The sequence below is a fragment of the Mustela erminea genome, chromosome 6 (assembly GCF_009829155.1).
Source record: "Mustela erminea isolate mMusErm1 chromosome 6, mMusErm1.Pri, whole genome shotgun sequence".
Taxonomy (NCBI): Eukaryota; Metazoa; Chordata; class Mammalia; order Carnivora; family Mustelidae; genus Mustela; species Mustela erminea.
In genome coordinates this window covers 10,989,982-10,998,230 of record NC_045619.1, presented here as the reverse complement: position 1 = coordinate 10,998,230, position 8,249 = coordinate 10,989,982, and positions in this window count along the sequence as shown.

Sequence of the window (8,249 nt, the reverse complement as noted above, 5' to 3'; positions counted from 1 at the left end):
GATTGCTTGGACAGCAGGCCGCCTCCATGGCAGGAAAGGGAGCTGGTGAGACACAGCAGCACAGAGCACTGACCAGAGCTGGCTGCGTGCCCAAGTGTGCGAGCACGCGGCTCCTGCAGGTGCCGGAAGGGCAGGAGGACAGACGCTGAAGTCAGCAGATGTGGATTAAGAGGCCGACTCTGAACAGAAGGATGTCTCTGATCCACCAATGCCACCCCCCAACCCTCCTGTATCCCGAAAGAGAGTTCGGACATCCTGCTTGCGGGGAAAGATTCTTAAACTCTCACAAATTGAAGCTTTGTCGTGGGGGAGGGGCAACAAAGATTGTGGGGAGAAGAAAACCGCTTTGGGGTTAGACAGACTCAGAAGAAGATACTGGGATGTGTTCAGTCGTCCCTCAGAGCGCTGGCCCCTCACCTGTCTGGTGGCCCTTTCCTGTCCCCTCAGACTTCAGTCGTCAGCACATACAGTTTCCGGAGGGGGGGACTGAGGCTCAGTTCCATGAGTTAACAATTGTGTTTGGTACAACGTGGCTATTAAGAAGGGAGCATGGGATTAGAATTCACATCGCTTTTCTCCAAATCCTGTTCCCCTACCTTCTGGCTGCCTGGCTTTGGGAGAGCGAATGAGCTTGGCTGAGCCTCTGTTTCCCTATCTGTAAAATGGGATGAATGACCGACCTCAGAGGGCTTAAAAGTGCCTTAAATGAGGTGATGCAGACAAAACACGGGATACGGCCACAGAGCAAATGCTCAGCAGCTGCTGGTGGTTATTGCTACACGAGAGCACACTATGAATGAATGAATGAATGAATGACTTAGATGTCCTCGTACCCTCTGTGGGGGGATAAGAAGCTCTCCTTGCAAGAAACCCAAGACACAAAGACAGTTGCCTTTAGCTGAAAATGAAGTGCCCGTGGAAGCAGTGTATGGTCGCGGAAGAACTGGCTGCCACTCCCTCTGCATTATTCACACTCTGAAGCAGAGAGAGGGCTGGCTCCCGGAGCTGACCAGCCACCCGTGACCATCTTTCTGGCAGTGCTGACAAGGTGGCATTTTTGTGATGATTATGCAAGAAATGTTTCCAATCCCTGGCCCTCTGCTCCAGAAGAAAGCTTTGAATTTTACGGAACTGCTGGGCCATAGCCATCTCTCATCTGGCGCTGGCTCACCCCGCAGGCTTCGCGGCCATCCCCGGGGTCGTCTGAGAAGCACTCTGCTGAAATGATCACCCTCTGCTCACTGCTTGAGAGCGAACAGATGTGAGCCTTGGGTGACAAATGGCCCGAGACCTGGGAACGCTGGAGTGGTAATAGAGGCGCGGGCGTCTTGCTGGACCACGGCCAGGTCGGTGCTGCGGGCACCGTGGTGAACACAGGAAACGTTAGAACGTTCTCTGCTTTCACAGCAGGACATGCGCGAGCCTCCGCGGTCAGAGGCTGGGGCTTCGGCCGCCGCGGCGCTCCTGCATCCTACTGCGGGCTGCGAATAGCTGTCTACTTGTGGGTCTGGGTCCCTAAGTGTGGATGCACTTGGGGCTGTTGGGCAGATCACCGCACGGAGCAGAGGAGTTTAGTGGATCTGAGCTCGGGCTTGGGGGGCAGATAAACCAGATGGGCCCCGACGCCAACACTCTGTAGCTCTTATTGGTATAGCGGACTGTTCGTGTCCTGGGAAGATCGTTCTCCTCTTAACCAAGCAATCCCCCGCATCCTTCAGATGCCCGGCTTATCTGTCCCCTCTTCTGCTTTTCTGCACGTCTTAGCGTCCTTGGGCTGCCATAACAAAGGGCTACAAATTTGGCGACTTAAAATGAGAGGAAGGTATTCCCTCATGGTTCTGGAGCCGGAGTCTGAAGTCGAGGTGTCGGCAGCCCATGCTCCTCCAGAAGGCCCCGGGAGAGAGGCCTTCCTCGCCTTTGGTAGCTTCTGGTGGCTCCCGGTGCCCACGGGCTCGTGGCCGCGTCACGCCCACCCCGGCTTCCTCCTTCACGTGCCCTTTCTTCCCTCGGTGTCTTCTTTGATTCTGTTCTGGTGATACCCGTCCCCGGAGGTAGGGCCCACGCTGATCCAGGAGGGTCTCAACCTGAGATCCGCACCTTGATTACCTCCGCAGAAATTCCAGATAAGCTCACATTCTGCGGCTACGAGGGGACGATCTGTCCCACCTGCTACACTACGCTTTCTGTGTTTGCTTGAATGCCTGCTAATGGGTTAGAATTACGTTTGTTCTATGTTCTAACCACAGCAGCTCAATCCACAAAGGGCTCGTTGCGCTGTCGTTAGAACCCTCCTGGGCTTGGGAGCTTCTGGGAGCCACTGGGGACTGGGCCTCTCCCAGTGTTCCAGTGACACGTCCCAGCGTGTCTCTCATCTCTGTGGCTACAGGAAGGCAGCTGCGTCTTTGGGCACCAGGGCTGCACCCAGACAAGGCGAAGGAGGAGGGTGAAGGCCAAAGACTAAGGGGTCTGCTTCTCAGAAGCTTCTCTGCAAACCCTACTCCGGCATGTAGGTTTACATCTCATGGACCAACACCATGTTCCTTTCAGGCTTCTTTCTCAGGGCACATGGTTATCCTACCCACATATGGGATTGTGGTAGAAAGAAGGAGGCGAGAATTAGAGATTAATAGACAAATCACAATATAACATAACATAACATAACATGTCACCTAGAAATAATTAAAATTCACATCACAGATCTTTTGCATGTTATTCTAGAATATCCACAATGTCCGGCGTAAAGGACACCCCCCTAGTTTCTTTGTGGATGCCCCGATTTTTCCCAGCCTTGTCCTTCCTCGTGTCATAACAGCTCCTTTCCAGACACCGGGGCCTGCCTCTAGGGGTGAGGAGGGCCAGGATGTGGGCATTCTGGGGAACCCCAGGGACCAGAGCGGCGTCAGACACGGCAGGAGCCGCCGCTGGTGGCGATGCTGCTGGAAGGAGTTCGCACAGGGACCGGGAGCTGGTGAGCACACCAAGGGGACAGCAGAAGCCTGCAGGAGGGACATTAAATGCAAACCAGTCTCCTTTGAACCTGGTGACACCAGCACATGGCTTTCCCAAGGTGGCGTTCTGAACACCGGGCTGGGTCAGGATGGAGAGAATAAAAGAATGACCTGGAAACCTCTCTGCTTTTTTAGGACAAGGCACCCTCTTTGGGTCTGTGTTGGGGTGACATCTGTGCTCAGCGGCTATCTGGAGAGTGATAGATTCAGTAATGTAGGGAGCAGCCAGCGGGAGGTTAATGGATTTATAATGACCTGTAAGTCAGCCCAGGTCACAGCATCTCCGAGTTGGAAGGGACTCCCTGTCCAAGGGAACCTGCCTGCTGATGCACGAGTTCTCTCAAAAAGTCGCCTCATCTCTGTTTGCATGCCTGTCGTAAAAGGAGGCCCACTGCCTCAAGGCATAGCCCGTGTCATGCCCAGGAGTTCAGGGGGTAGCTAGGCTTCTTGAGGTTTAGGCTCCATGAATCCCCCTAGTCGGTCCTGATTTTGTCCCTGTGGAACCACACAAAATAAATGCAATTCCTGTTCAGGCTACGCTCCTGCCTTCGATTATGGAAAAGCTTAACTCCTCTGGATGTTGATGTTTTGCTTTCTTGCTTCCTTGTGAATGTTCTTTGGTTTCATGTTTATTTCCTTCACTAGGATATATTAAACCCCTCCTTCGTGCCAGGGACTGTGTCCAGTGCTGGGGGTCACAGCGCTGAGTGAAGTACACATGTTTCTAGCTCTCAGGAAACCTCGCGACTGAATGGGGGAACCTAGGTGGTGATGCTGATTGAGGGGAAATTCACACGACGTACAAGGAACCGCATAGAGTGAATGGTTCAGCGGCATCTAGTGCATTCCCAATCTTGTGCAACTACCGCCTCTCCCTGGTTTCAGAATTTTCCATTCCTGCAAAAGAACACCCCGTATCCACTCCCTTTTCCATCCATTCCCTGGGCAACCTCTAGTCTGCTTTATATCCATATGGATTTCTCAGTTCTGGATCTCTCATCTAGAAGGACGCTGTGCGTCTGGCTTCTTTCACGGATCATCACGGGGATAAGGTACCTCCTGGCTGTAGTATGGGTCGGCGCTCTGTTCTTTTCTGTGGAAGGGTACCATGCCATTGTACGGATGCACTGCGTCCTGATGCTCTGTTCATTCACTGATGAACCTTTGGGCTGTTTTCACCTTTTGGCTGTTACAAACAGAGCCACGTGAACACTCACTACACGTGTCTGTCTGGACACGTACTCTCATTTCTCTTGGATCTATTCCTGGGAGTGGATTTCTGGGGTGTATGGAAATGCCATGTTGAACGTTATAAGGAGGTGCCATGCTGTTTTCCGTAATGACTATACCATTTTATGCTCTCACAATCAATAGATGAGAGTATTAACGTCTCCACATCCCTGCCAGTAATATTATTTTCATTTTCTTGATTAAAGCCATCCTAGGGGGTATGAAGTAGTTTCTCAGTGTGTTTTGAATTTCTATCTCCTTAATAACCAATGATGTTGAGTGTCTTGCCCGTTCTTTTGCACATTGGTATATATTCTTTGGAGAAATGTCTTTCAAGTCATTTGTTGGTTTTTAAACTGGAGTTTTTGTGATGGTTAATTTTATGTGTCAACTTCACTGGCCCAGATATTTGGTGCCCAGATATTGGGTCAAGCATTATTCTGGGTGTTTCTGCGATGACAGTACATTTAAATCAATAGACTGAGTAAAACAGATTGCCTTGCCTACTGAGGGTGGGCCTCATCCAATCAGTTGAAGGCCTGAACAGAATGAATAGGCTACCCTCCCTGAGTAGGAGAGACTTCTTCAGCCTGAGGAGGTAGGGGGAGTAGGAGGAGAATGTGGACTCTGAATCCAGGCTCCTCATACTTTGAATCCTGGCTCTGTCCCCCACCAGGCAAAGAGCGGGGTCCAGCAAATGCGATCTGGAGTTTCGGCTAAGCTGCTTAGGCTCCATGTTCTCATCTGCATAATGGCCATGATGAGGGTAACTGGCTTGAGTGCCACCACCCCTGGGGAGACTGCCTTTGCCCCTTAGGAACCTCAGATCTGGCCATAAAACTCCAAATGTGGCTACTTCTTCTACCACTTCCCGGGGGCTGTACAGGAAGAGCAGAAACAGAGGTAAGTCAGGTGAGAGTGCTTTGGACATGGTTTAGAGTCCAGACTGGCTGCCCAGGCCTTTCTCTGGCTGGACTGAAGGAGGAGGGTACAGAGTCAGAGGGCACTGGACTTCTGTCCCACATGCTGAGCCCCTCGCAAACAGCCTCCTGATTCTTCCGTAAACTGGACTCAAATCTTTCCAGGCTAATTGTCCCTGTGGAGTGGCGGCACAGACACTGGATGGAGGTGGGGGGGGTCTTCACTCGGGCAGGCAGAGCCAGAGGAGGCCAAACTCTGGAAAGAGGTCCAGCAGTTACTGTGATGATCCCATGAGGTGATGCTTCTAAAACGCTCAGCTGGGTTGGCTACAAGTCAGGCACGCAAAAATTACTCGTTGACTGTATGCGTCAATGTTTGTTGTTTCCGGTTTTATTAGTTTTGTAATTTGGGCAAGTTCTCTTTTTTTCACCTGTAAAATAGAAATTGCTCCCTTCCTTGGAGGGTTCTGGTGGCAATTAAGAGGTGGTATTTACAAAACGTCTGGCACATAGTAGGTGTTCAGAGGAGGAAGAGGCAGATTTGGAAGGCGGCTCGGTCCAGCCAAGTCCATGGCTGGAAGAGGAGATAGTCTGAGGCCCCGACTTTTCCCACCCTGCCTCCCCACCTCTGACCCTTCCACTCTCTCTTCTCCCTTATCTGCGTGTTCTCCGAGCTCTAGGACATTCAATCCATCATTCAGCCCTCTGCCCGCATGCTGGCTGCTCCCAGCTCTTATCAAAGGCCAGTCAGGCTCCTTCTCCCAGTCCCAAGCTCCCTCCTTCCAGGTCCCCAGCCTCTCCAGGACAGAAGTGAGATGCAGATAAGGTGTGAGTATAACAGGAAGGAACGGAGGTGGAGTTACTTTGAGCCTATGGGCAAACAAAGAGGGTGGTGACCAGGCGTCCGTGTGACTCTGGCTGGAGGCTGGCGGGTGCTGGGCTAGGAGGACATATGTCCTCTGTGCCCCTCTCCTTGCTGGGGAGGAAGGTCTTTATGGGGGAGACACTGAGGCAGGGTGGGGAAGCAGGAGGCTGGGGTCAGGTCCCTGTTCTGCTCTGCGCTTGTGGTCTTCAGCTGGTCATTGGCCACTGTGGCCACATCGGCATCATGGCACCTTTTTGTGTCTTGGGCCCTAGAATCCAGCCAGGAACCCCATGGACATGGCCCTGGGCATCTTACGATCTCTGGGAGACGTGGGTGTGAATTAGGTACCGCACCTGTTTTCACCTGCAGCAGGAGTTCAGATCCTCCAGCCCCGGCTGGCGTGTCCACCCAGAGGAGGGGGGTTCCCGACAGGAATAAGACTGGGGCAGGGAGAGTGGCGGGAAGGGCAGAACGGTCCAGGCTGAGGGAGCAGCTTGGTAGGGAGCAGTGGAGGACTGAGGGAGAAGCCAGAGATGGGGAAGGGCTGGGAGGGGGGAGCTGTACTTGGGCAGGGAAGGCTGGGCTTGGATTCGGGGTCCTAGTCTGTGAATGGGGCAGTCACAGGGCAGTTTCAGGCAGAACAATATGATTTGATCTGTTTCAGAAAGAATGGTCATGGATTGGGGAAGGGAGCAGAGGCCAGGGCATGGGCTAGGAAGCCACTGCGGCAGGCCAGGGGACAGGGGAGCCGCCGCCAACAGCTCTGAGAGCTGGCTTAGGGCCAGCTGAGTTCCAGGTGGTAAGGGTCCCAGCCCGAGTTATAAACAGTGACAGGGCGTATGGCCTCATTTGGAGAGAGGCCCCAGGTTTGAACTGGAGGCTTTTCACGAATGTGAGACCCTGGGGGCAGGGCTTGGTGGAGGGACCCCCTCCCCGACCCTGTGACCAGGCTGGGCTTCAGGCAGTGGCGGCAAAGGTGAGGGGCTGGACGAAATCATGAGCTGTGTAATAGGAGGCAAGAGGAGGCTTGGTGACTGCTGGCCGGTGTGGTGTCACTTGTCATCACCACCCCCCCAACACGGGCGCCACTGTACTCCCTACCCCCGCCCCCCAAAATGTGCCCTCCACTCAGAGAAGCCATTTCCTCCTGGTCCTGCCCACATTCCCAAACAAAAAATCCTTTCCGAATGGAGGGCCCTCGAGCCAATGTCCTGTGTCCCCTTAGAGGTCGAACAGACCCGCTTTCAGACTTGCTTGGCTGCTGGGCCACGTGCTGCCCTGAGTCCGAATTGTGATGTGCGGGCTGTCACTCGCGTGTGGGGTGAGAAGCACCGAAAGCCGCCTCAGGCCAGTGGGCCGCAGTGGGCAGCACTGCTCCTGACCTGCCTGTCCTTCTCGCACGGCCCTGCTCTGGCTTCCGGGGAGTCGCCGCAGATCACCAGCCTGGCCCTGACTCCTGCATGACACACGGCCCGGCCCGGCACACGGCCCCTCTTCATCTTCCCCCGCCCTCAGCTCCCATGTTGGGCCTACCTGCCCCCTTGGAGCACACCTGGTTGGGCCCCTGGAGGAGTGGCCCTTCGGACCTGGCTGCTTTGGCCCACTTCCTAGCTCTGGTCCCGACTCCCCTCCTAAGCCTGAGTCAGCTGACTCTGCCCGGTAGGTGGTGGCCTGTCCATCCCCGCCCCTCAGCCTGAGCCCAGAGGGGGGCCCCCCCTGCCCTGGCCTTGCCCTCAGTGAGGGCCTTCCCTGCTAGCCCCGCCCAAGACGACAGGGCAGGGCCCAGGGGCAGGGTCCGGTGACACAGCTGGGTATGGGGTCTGGAAACGTGACATGAGAGAGGAGAACACACCAGTTCCCTTCCCGAGGCTGTCATGGGAAAAAGCAGAAGGCATCCTGCAGGAATGTGGCCGTCCCCACTCCTGATTTCGGCTGGGACACCTCTCTCCAAGTTTCAGGCCCTGTGCCTTCCGTGGGCCCGACCCCACCTGTCTTCACAGATGGGCTCCATCTGGGACGTGCCAATCAGGGCCCCCAGCCTTTGGGTCACAGTGACTGGTTCAGGGAGGGACGCAGGCTCTGGAGGTGGCTGCGAGGGTTGGGGACCCTGGATCCACTACTTAGACAGCAATTTGGGGCAAACATAGAGCTTCCCTGGGCCCATGTTTCTTCATCTGTACAAAGGAGACAGTGATAGCCCTCACTTATAGGGTTGTTGTCCAGATG